At 46.7% G+C, this 12,115-nt stretch overlaps 1 long non-coding RNA gene across 1 annotated transcript in view; it reads right to left on the reverse strand.

Annotated features, from left to right (window-relative positions):
* LOC115098055 overlaps positions 1–12,115 on the reverse strand; it is a 78,656-nt gene that overhangs the window by 28,193 nt on the left and 38,348 nt on the right. The window lies entirely within an intron of this gene.

The raw sequence follows: 12,115 nt of genomic DNA on the forward strand, positions 1-12,115 counted from the left end.
ACTGTTTGCTTAAGATAACCCAGAGCTGGTACATGGATGTCTGTAGGAGGCTCAGAGTGTGGCGCAACCCTTTATTAATTTACCTGCCTCTCAACCTGGATTTTTTTCTACGTATTCTCTTATTCCTTCTTGCCATTTCCAAGCTCTTATGGAGGAAACCACCTGAAGTAAACAGTTCAGCTCTCCCTGCCTTAAGAAGAGTGGAGGGCTCCCTCTTTTGGCCAAAAAGCTTCACTGTTTCTCTCACCAAAATTGGGACCTTCTGGCCTTGATGAGTTCCGTAAGCCCCTTGGTGCCCACTAGAAGGTTACAGAGCTTCCTTCATCACAGAGAAGTCTAAAAAAAAGGCATTAAAACCACACAGCCCAAAGGATCGAGAGAAGACGCCAATTCCCTTGCAAGGTATGAATACCCAGCAAACCTAAAAAAGACTTGACTGCAGACTTGGAAGTTGGCTAAATTGTGATATTTTCTTGTGCTCCAACTTATTATGCGCAAACAGAAATGCAGGTGTCACATTTATAGGTTGATCATATTCACTTAAAAATAAATACAAAGAAAAGGAAAAGCAATCAACACATCTGGTGAATGAGCAGAACGGGGAGTTTATGCATACGTAGAGAAAACTATGAGTTCCTACTATAGTAGTACTGGCAACTGTACCCGTTCTACGCCCGGGCGGCGAGCTTTTTTATTGGCACATATGCTCTTGTATGGAAGCGATATTTGAAAAGGAAAAATGAAATTGTTTTCACACAGGGCAAGGGACGTGGAGGCACATTTGCTAAAGCCAGGGCTATCTGCGTTAGTTTCACGTTCCTCTTTACTCCTGGGGGAATTCTGCAGAAAAAAATGTAAAATTCTGCACACAAAAACTGAAAATTATGCAAAATTATGCAAACTTTATATTAGTCAAAATAACACAATTTACATGACAGTCTTTAAGTAATTACAGTTTAAATTATTAAAGAAAAAAGTTATTACTTAAAGTTATAGAATTTTAAATATTTTGAACAGAATTTCCCTAGAAATTCACTGTAAGAGTGTCCCTTCCACATACACACACCCTCATACAGGCTCCCGCACTCTCTCGCACACACACATCCCCTCATATAGGCTCCCTCTCTGAAACCCACACTCAAGCATCCCCCACACTCCCCCTCTTACCAACCAAGCTGTCTCTCGCACTCCCCCACACCCCCTCTCCTTTCTCGTACACAATTTCTCTCTCACCGGCATCCCCCTCCCCTCATATAGGTTCCCTCTCTCTGAAACCCACACGCAAGCATCCCCCCACCCACCCTCTCTTACCTCCCATGCTCTCTCTCACACTCTCCCCACCCCCCTCTTACCAACCATGGTCTCTGTCACACCCCCCCCCCCACACACACACACACACACACATTCTCTCTCACCGGCATCCCCCCCATGCTCTCTCCCACCCTCCCCTTCCCGACACACATTCTCTCTCACCGGCATCCCCCCCCATGCTCTCTCCCACCCTCCCCTTCCCGACACACATTCTCTCTCACCGGCATCCCCCCCCATGCTCTCTCCCACCCTTCCCTTCCCGACACACATTCTCTCTCACCGGCATCCCCCCCCCATGCTCTCTCCCACCCTTCCCTTCCCGACACACATTCTCTCTCACCGGCATCCCCCCCCCCATGCTCTCTCCCACCCTTCCCTTCCCGACACACATTCTCTCTCACTGGCATGCGCCGTTCGCGGTGAACATGAAGGCCCGGTGCACTGCTCACAGAAAATAGTAGTGGGGACCCCGGCATGCCGCAAACGGAGCTATTCCCGTGGCACACGCTCCGTTCGCGGTGAAGATGAAGGCCCGGGTACGCCGATCGCAGCACACGGGGGCCTTCCCTTTTCACCGCGAATGGTATGCCGGGCCTTCATCTTCGCTGTGAACAGAGCGGTGCCACGGGACGCGCTCCAATCGCGACATGCCAGGGACTCCTCAGCTATTTTCAGCCTGTCCTGCGATGGCCGCTGCAGAATTCCCCCAGGAGTACCTCTTGTACCTGGAATTGCGGCGTGTTTGAACCTCCAAGGTGTCCAGGGAGCCGCCTGCGCCCCAAGCCCGATATATTATAGCACCATCTATCAGCGGGATGGAGAACATGCGCAAGCACTGACGGACACACTACCAAGCCCGATATATTATGGATTTTAGTTGGGTGTAGCTCCCCCATGTGGGAGACTGCAATGATGGAGCCACTAGAGCATAAAAGCCAGGGTCACCATTTTGGGATGTGGATTTTGAATTAGCCCTTTCAGGAGGCAGGATGTCTCTATGCCTGCTCCTGTTTTTGTGATGTTCCTGAGGAAAGGAGCCTTAGGCTTCTAGGGATGAGGCCTGGATATGGAATAGAGTAAAGGGTACCTTCTTAAAAAATGAAATTTCAGATTTATTTCAGTAATTTGTAAACTGGCATTCAAATCGTCCATTGTACCGAAGACTGGAAGGTGACCAATGTAACCCCAATATTTCAAAAGGGCTACAGGCGTTATCGGGAACCTATAGACCGGTGAACTTGATTTCAGTGCTGAGAAAAATTGTGGAAAAAATTATTCTAAAGAACAAAATCACAGAGCATATAGAAAGACATGGTTTAATGGAACACAGTCAGCATGGATTTACCCAAGGGAAGTCTTGCTTCACAAATCTCCAACATTTTTTTTAAGGGGTTAATACACATTTGGATAAAGATGAGCCAGTAGATGTGGTTTATTTGGATTTTCAGAAGGTGTTTGACAAAGTTCTTGTTACATTTGGCGGTCTGCAGACTAACCCTGCAAATCACCACTCTCACTTCTTGGCTGAGCTCCCGCTGGCTTCGATGTTCATGACATCACCTTCCAACGAAGCGGAATGTCACCGGCCCAACCAGCCATGCCTCCCTGAATGCCGTCTGTACACGTGGCTGGGCACTGCCAGCTGTGAGTGCCGTGCCGCTCCCTAGGCACATCCGCCACCTCTTCTATTTAAAGGGACTGTGGCGGTAAATCCCCCGTGGACCCTGTTGATGATGACCGCTTAAGCCCCTATAAAAGAGCAATGCTCTGGTCTCAACTCGCCTCAGCAACAAGTCCCTCTACTTGACAGTAGTGCGAGTTGCCATAACAACATCTGTCTTCAGTTCCAGTGTCTTAGTCTTCATCTCTTCAGCCTGCTTCTGGATATTCCTGTCTGCCACCTGCCACTGACCACAGCCCGTATCCAGATATGCCTGGCCTCTGTTTTCTTCAACCCAGCTACCTCAATGAATCTCTTTGCCATCAGTAGAGGCCCCACCTAAGACCTGCTGGCTGCGGCACCCAAAGGCTCAACCCAAGGGGAACGAGAGCTGGTAGAGGCGAAGCTTCATCTGGATCGCCTGCCGATAGTGGGGACATGCAGGGCTCCTCTCTTTAGGTTGCACCAACTTTACCTTGGCCCAAGTGTCTACAAACGCATTGGTTCCCCATGAGAGGCTTCTTAGAAAATTAAAAAGTCATGGGATACAAGGCAATGTCCTATTATGGACTGCATACTGGTTAAAAGACAGAAAACAGAGTAGGACTAAATGATCAGTTTTCTTTTTGAAGAAGGGTAAACAGTGAAATGCCTCAGGGATCTGTACTGGGATGGATGCATTTTAATATATTTATAAATGATCTGGAAAGGGGAACGACGAGTGAGGTGATCAAATTTGCAGATGACACAAAATTATTCAGAGTAGTTAAATCACATGCAGATTGTGATGAATTGCAGGAAGACCTTGCAAGACTGGAAGATTGGGCATCCAAATGGCAGATGAAATTGAATATGTACAAGTGAAAGGTGTTGCATATAGGGAAAAATAACCCACGCTATAGTTTCACTATGTTAGGTTTCATGTTAGGAGCTACCACCCAGGAAAAAGATCTAGGCATCATACCTTGAAATCGTCGGTGCAGTGTGCTGCGGCAGTCAAAAAAGCAAACAGAATGTTGGGAATTATTAGGAAGGGAATGGTGAATAAAACGGAAAATGTCATAATGCCTCTGTATCGCTCCATGGTGAGACCACACCTTGAATACTGTGTTCACTTCTGGTCGCCGTCTCTCAAAAAACATTTAAATGCACTGGAGAAGGCACAGAGAAGGACGACTAAAAAGATAAAGGGGATGGAACGGCTTCCCTATGAGGAAAGGCTGAAGAGGTTAGGGCTCTTCAGCTTAGAGAAGAGAAGGCTGAAGGGGAATATGATGAAGGTCTACAAAATCATGAGAGGACTAGAATGGGTAAATGTGAATCAGTTGTTTACTCTTTCAGATAATAGAAGGACTAGGGGCACCCCATTAAATTGGCAAGTAGCACATTTAAAACAAATCGGAGAAAATTCTTTTTCACTCAACGCACAATTAAGCTCTGGAATTTGTTGCCAGAGGAGGTGGTTAAGGCAGTTAGCTTAGCTGGGTTTAAAAAAGGTTTGGACAAGTTCCTGGACGAGAAGTTTATAAACTGCTATTAATCAAGCTGACTTAGGGGCCAATGCAATACAGTGTGCTCAGCTTTCTTAATGCGTGCACGGCGCCCGCAAGGGGGGCGCCGTGCAATAAATTAGGGGGTCGCACTAGCAAGGAGGCTAGGGTCACTTGTGCGACCTTAGCGCCTCCTTGCTAACGTAACCCCATGGTTACCGGCGTTGGTGTTCATAACCGGCAGACCGCTGGTAACCGTGGGGTCAGTGTTAGCAAGGAGGCGCTAAGGTCGCGCAAGCGACCCTAGCACCTCCTTCCTAGTGCGACCCCCTAATTTGTTTATTGCATGGCGCCCCCCTTGCGGGCGCCATGCACACGTTAAGAAAGCGGGCGCTGAAAAGTCAGCGCCCACTTTCCGCATTTAATATTGCATCGGCCCCTTAGGGAATAGCCACTGCTATTACTGGCATTAGTAGCAAGGGATGTATTTAATGTTTGGGTAATTGCCAGGTTCTTATGGCCTGGATTGGCCACTGTTGGAAACAGGATGCTGCGCTGGATGGACCCTTGGTCTGACCCAGCATGGCAATTTCTTATGTTCTTAATGTCCTTTTTGCCCTATTGAGTTTGGGTGAAGGAAGCTTTATCCATCCTTCTTTCCTCCTATTTGGGTTTTCTTTATTTGTCCTGATTTCTAGTTTTGCAACCTCCCTGCATCCCCTAGCATCCAGGGGCTCAGGGTAATAAGATCCTAAGGCGCTGGGAGTCTCTCACAGAGAGAGATCCCGTGGTCTATTGGAAGTCCTACAGAGGAATAAATCTTCATCCATTTCTGGTGAAGAAATGGGGAGGACAGAGGAGACCAGTGGCAGCTATCAAGTGTTAATTAAGCATGACCTTATCATCATCAGCAGGGTGGAGGGAGGAGGAAAACAAGGAGAAAGGAGAGGACTGAACAACTGGACTAAGATATGCCAAATGGGGCTTACACTTATCTAAACTGGGAGTGATCATCCTACCCACAAAATTCTGGGAGGAAGCTTCAGAACTACCACATTCATTGGAAAGGATCAAGCACAAGAGAATGAATTGACGTCAGTAACAGCATAAATTAACTGGAAGCTTAAAGTCAGAGATTTATTGAAAGAACGAAAGCTGTAAATGAGCTGTAGAGGAAGGACTTGTAACTGAACATGTTCATCAAATTTTCTATCAGTTGTTTCCAGCGCAATTATTACTGCGGTGTACAAGAGACTTTAAATGGCGAATTAACTAAAGTTCAGCACTCGTGGCCTAAGAGTGAAAGTGCAGGGACGCTCGGACGTTTGGAAAGGCTTAACATCAGGAGAGGGAAGTTACACACTTAAGCCCATGGACTGAGTCGTGGTCATTGGGAGACCTGCAAGGGGACATTAGCCCAGGGGTTACGCATACAATTCTTTTTCCTAGCAGAGACATCAGATATGTGCCTGCTGAAGCAAGGACTGTCTTACAATCCAGAAGCACCGTGATCTCATCCAAAATCCTCCTTTATAAGCTCGTCTGTCTGTCTGCCCCCCCCCCCCCATCCCCCAATCAGTAATCCAATTTCATTCAAATTTGTGCCACAAATAGAGCTCTCCAATGACCCCCAGAACATACTTTTCATGTGCCCTTGACACGCCCCCCCGATACCCAGAATCCCTTATTTCCTACAGGGAAACGGGGGAAAAAGCCAAGGCACAGCTAGTCAAGCAGGCCTTTCCCCAGCCAGCTCATCAGAACAGTAAAGTTATTTCTCACGCTTGGACCTTCTGCCATACAGTGGCACTCAGTATTAATGCCATTAACCAAGCTACACCTGCCTAAGCCTTCATTTCTGTAATCCACTTTGAGATGAAACCTGGCAGAAGTCAGAACATCAAATGTTCATAAGTACAGAAATAAGGGGAACGGGCCAGTTCAGGTCTGCTGAGATCTCAGGGAGCTCGCTGCACACTCTGGCGTCATCAAGGATTTTGAAAGCTGCCCTGCCATTGGTTGACACTGAGCATTTTGAAAGTTGACTTGCCAGTGATTTCTGCCTGTTCTAAACGTCTATAGGTGAAAAAACTGTTTCTCAATGTAAATTAATGAACTTATTGCACAGAAATTCAGACAGCAAACGTTGTCATAACCATGTGCACATTTCTGTATCATTAAATGCCCACTCCTCTTCTTCTTACCACGTGTGGAACGAGGATGCGCTTTTGTTGAAACAAAATGGGGAATTGTATCCTGTTTCATTTTTAGAACATAAGAACATAAGAAATTGCCATGCTGGGTCAGACCAAGGGTCCATCAAGCCCAGCATCCTGTTTCCAACAGAGGCCAAACCAGGCCACAAGAACCTGGCAATTACCCAAACACTAAGAAGATCCCAAGCTACTGATGCAATTAATAAAAGTGGCTATTCCCTAAGTCAACTTGATTAATAGCAGTTAATGGACTTCTCCTCCAAGAACTTATCCAAACCTTTTTGAACCCAGCTACACTAACTGCACTAACCACATCCTCTGGCAACAAATTCCAGAGCTTTATTGTGCGTTCAGTGAAAAAGAATTTTCTCCGATTAGTCTTAAATGTGCAACTTGCTAACTTCATGGAATGCCCCCTAGTCCTTCTATTATTCAAAAGTGTAAATAATCGAGTCACATCTACTCGTTCAAGACCTCTCATGATCTTAAAGACCTCTATTATATCCCCCCTCAGCCGTCTCGTCTCCAAGCTGAACAGCCCTACCCTCTTCAGCCTTTCCTCATAGGGGAGCTGTTTCATCCCCTTTATCATTTTGGTTGCCCTTCTCTGTACCTTCTCCATCGCAACTATATCTTTTTTGAGATGCGGCGACCAGAATTGTACACAGTATTCAAGGTGCGGTCTGACCAGGGAGCGATACAGAGGCATTATGACATTTTCCGTTCTATTAACCATTCCCTTCCTAATAATTCCCAACATTTTGTTGGCTTTTTTGACTGCTGCAGCACACTGAGCCGACGGTTTCAATGTGTTATCCACTATGATGCCTAGATCTTTTTCCTGGTTGGTAGCTCCTAATATGGAACCTAACATCGTGTAACTACAGCAAGGCTTATTTTTCCCTACATGCAACACCTTGCACTTGTCCACATCAAATTTCATCTGCCATTTTGATGCCCAATTTTCCAGTCTCACAAGGTCCTCCTGCAATTTATCATAATCTGCTTGTGATTTAACTACTCTGAATAATTTTGTATCATCCGCAAATTTGATAACCTCACTCGTATTCCTTTCCAGATAATTTATAAATATATTGAAAAGCACCGGTCCAAGTACAGATCCCTGAGGCACTCCACTGTTTACCCTTTTCCTCTTCAGGATCTAGGGGAGGCTGGAGGCACTGAAGAAAGGCTCAGGAGGATTTTTTTTTTTTTGTGGTGGGCAGGGACTGGACAACTTTTTTTTTGTTTGTTTCTTTTATTTAATTTATGTTTCATATAAATGGAGCCCCCCCCCCCCCCAAAAAACAAACAAACCCTAAATGAATGTTTGTGCATACCCCTATTATGTAGTATAAGAGGATTCTCTGACCACACCCCACCTTATTCCACCTAAGTCTCTTCAGAAACTTCAATATTGCTCTCTGTTTCGTTTATGGCTGAGCGGGACAAGGATAATTTGTTCAAAACGTTCTTTAGAAATAAAGACGCTTTATTCTGCGGACATAAAACCCAAATATTCCCGGATCTGGCGCGTGCCCTCCAGGCAAGGAGGAAGTATTTTTTATCCTTAAATAGACTCGAGTGCTAGCATTGGGTGCAACTTTCTTTTTAAAGTTTCCCTGCTCTTGTTATCTAACATATCAAGGGAAAAAATGTGGATTTTCTGATCCTGCACATTTGGAAACGTTTTTGATAGATAAGAATCCAGTCGAGATATCAGAGAGCGACGTTCATTAAAATAAAGAAAACTCCTTCTCTCCATTAATATTGCTTCTCCAGTAATGCCCATAAGTTTTAAAAATGGGTATTATATTGCTAAATATAATTATATATAGAGATGAATATCTAAATATTTTTTTCCTTTTTTCCCCCATATTATGTTGATATGTGAATTGGTTTAATGACACCATCCGATTTCACCAATCTAATAAACCCACTAGACACATTCATCTCGCCACCATGCCCACCACCTCGCCCAAACTCTACAAATTAACCTCCACGAGAGCCCGTGCGTTATCGATCGCCGGGCCAATCCTCTGGAACACAATGCCAGTCGAACTTCGACAAGAAGAATGCTCTAAAACTTTCAAGCGAAAGCTTAAGACCTGGCTCTTCACCAAAGCATACACATAAATTCTCCTTGCTCTCATCTATGTTCCCCTCATCTCTGTTCCCCCCTCGACCTGGCTTATCACTAAAGCATACACCCACCTCCCCTCCCTCCCTTTTGTGTTACCCTACCCCCCTTCCTATCCCTCCTCTCCCCTCCCTTCTCCTCACCTTCACCCCTTACCCTGCACAAATGTTAAATTATGTTATTCCCTATAATTGTACATATTGTATATACCTGCAATCTTTGCCTACAATAATTTATCATCTAACTTTATTCTTCTGTCACTTTTCCCTACAATAATTCTTCTGTCACTTTTCCCTACAATAATTTATTAATCTAACTTTATTCTTCTGTCACTTCCCCCCCCCTTTTTTTTCTTCTTTTACCCTTTTGTAAACATGTTATTTTAATTTTAGTTTAAATCTTTATTTCCCCCACCTTTCCTTTACTCTCTAGTTATTATGTTTCAATATGTTTTAATTGTATTATGTTAAACCTGTTCGATGTAAAGCGCCGCTACAGGCACTAGTTTTATGTTACGCTGTGAACCGATGTGATATCATTGATGAATGTCGGTATATAAAACCTTTTAAATAAATAAATAAATAAATAAAATAATAATGATTATCTTGGATTAGAATTTGTTAAAAATTGATCTAATTGTAACATATATTTTCTTATGTTTCCATGATGTTATTCATTGAAGAAAATAATAAAGTATAAATTAAAAAACAAAGAAACTTCAACACTGGAGTTGTTTTCTGATTTCCCTCAGTAGTAGAGTGCCCTCTTGTGGCCAGAAGAGCAAGACACAGCTCTCATAGTAGTTTGCAGAAGAGAAAGGCCTCTTGGCCCACCCAGTCCACCAGTTGCTCCTGCCTGCTGAGCCACCACAAACATTTGACTATCCCCGATTGTCTCCTTCCCTCACCCTTTCTACTGCCCTATGACGAGTGAGGTAATCAAATTTGTAGATGATACAAAATTATTCAGAGAAGTTAAATCACAAGGGGATTGTGATAAATTGCAGGAAGACCTTGTGAGACTGGAAAATTGGGCATCCAAATGGCAGATGAAATTTAATGTGGATAAGTGCAAGGTGTTGCATATAGGGAAAAATAAACCATGCTGTAGTTAAACGATGTTGACTTAGAAAATAGCCACTGCTATTACTGGCATCAGTAGATTGGGATCTGCTTAGTGTTTGGGTACTTGCCAGGTTCTTGTAGCCTGGTTTAGCCACTGTTGGAAACAGGATGCTGGGCTTCATGGACACTTGGTCTGACTCAGTATGGCATATTCTTATGTTCTGTGTATCTGTTCCAAACATGCTTGAAATCTGTCTTGAGGTTGTATACTCCCAACTCTTTCCTGGTAGGCAATTGTTATGGAGTCTCAATTTAGTGGACCCTTGGGCCGACCTGCAAGAGACTGGGAAAGGTATTCAATGTCTCTGGTGCACCGCAGGCCGGGAGGCAGATGTTCAGGCAGGACGTAGAGGTGCTCTTCACCCTGGAAGCTGGTGCTCCCCCGGGAGGAGCCCATAGGAGCCCAGCCGCTGGGACTTAGGCGAGTTGATGATCTTGAGACTGGAGCGGGCAGGCTGATGAGCATGACTGAGAACTGGAACCAGACTAGAACAGTAGACAGGAACTGTAGCAAGACTCGGATACTGGAACCAGGCAGGAACTGTAGCAAGACTCGGGTACTGGTACCAGGCAGGAACTGTAGCAAGACTCGGATACTGGAACCAGGCAGGAACTGTAGCAAGACTCGGGTACTGGTACCAGGCAGGAACTGTAGCAAGACTCGGGTACTGGGACCAGGCAGGAACTGTAGCAAGACTCGGGTACTGGGACCAGGCAGGAACTGTAGCAGGCAAGCAGGAACCAAGCAGGTACTGTAGCAGGCAAGCAGGAACGGAGCAAGTTCCAAGGGAGCTCACGCCAGGGCACGGAGCAACAGAGAACCGGATGGTAAGCCTGTTGCAAGGCCAAGACTAAGGGGTAGATTTTAAGAGGCGCGCGAACAGCCTACTTTTGCTTGCGCATCAGACTCAAGCAAAAGTACGCTGGATTTTAGTAGATACGCGCGGAGTCGCGCGTATCCACTAAAATCCTGGATCGGCGCGCGCAAGGCTATCGATTTTGTATAGCCTGCGCGCGCCGAGCCGCGCTGCCTCCCCCCGTTCCCTCCAAGGCCGCTCCGAAATCGGAGCGGCCTCGGAGGGAACTTTCCTTTGCCCTCCCCTCACCTTACCCTCCCTTCCCCTACCTAACCCACCCACCCGGCCCTGTCTACACCCCCCCCTTACCGTTGTCGGGGGATTTACGCCTCCCGGAGGGAGACGTAAATCCCCGCGCGCCAGCGGGCCTGCTGCGCGCCGGGCCGCGACCTGGGGGCGGGTACGGAGGGCGCGGCCACGCCCCCGGGCCATAGCCACGCCCCGTACCCGCCCCCAAAACGCGGCCGACACGCCCCCGAAACGCCGCGTCGACCGGGCCCGCTCCCCGACACGCCCCCGACACGCCCCCCCCTCCGAAAACCCCGGGACGTACGCGAGTCCCGGGGTCTGCGCGCGCCGGTAGGCCTATGTAAAATAGGCTTACCGGCGCGCAGGGCCCTGCTCGCCTAAATCCGCCCGGTTTTGGGTTTTGGGGATGTGGAAATGGCCTAGAAAAGCGCCCAAGTGGCGCGCGCGCGCCTAGAGGCAGGGCGTCCATGGGAGGCTTCCCGGCGACGCGGCCCTCGAGGGGACGCCGCCGTACAGGCCGCAAACCAGGCCAACAGAAGTGGGAACAGGTCCAGGAACACGGAGGTAAGGGTCTGGTTGCGGCTCTCGCGGCCAGAACTGTAACAGGCAATTCCAGACATTTACATCTTTTAGTAAAGTATTTCCCCTGGGTGGCCCTTTTCCTTCCAGTTTTAGATCATGACCATTAGTTTTTGAGTGTGTGACCTCCTTGACACAATTCACATCTGTTTAGGTACCATGACCTGTGTTGGCTTCTTTGTTCATGAAATAGGGGGATTTATATATATATATATATATATATATATATATATATATATATATACACACACACACACACTGTGTGTGTGTGTGTGTGTGTGTGTGGGTGTGTGAACATACACCCAAACACACACACTAGGGGCTGTGCCCCTGCTCGCCTCACTCACCAGCCCCGCCAGTGGGCTCCCTGCTCTAGATTCCATGTCCATGCCTAGGTGGAAAGTGCAAGCTGGGTAAGGCAAGTGAGGTTATTGAAAGAAGGCTGGGGAGAAAGCTATAGAAATCTGCCTCCCCCCCCTCCCCCGCTTG

Source organism: Rhinatrema bivittatum, chromosome 8, assembly GCF_901001135.1.
Source record: "Rhinatrema bivittatum chromosome 8, aRhiBiv1.1, whole genome shotgun sequence".
NCBI lineage: Eukaryota > Metazoa > Chordata > Amphibia > Gymnophiona > Rhinatrematidae > Rhinatrema > Rhinatrema bivittatum.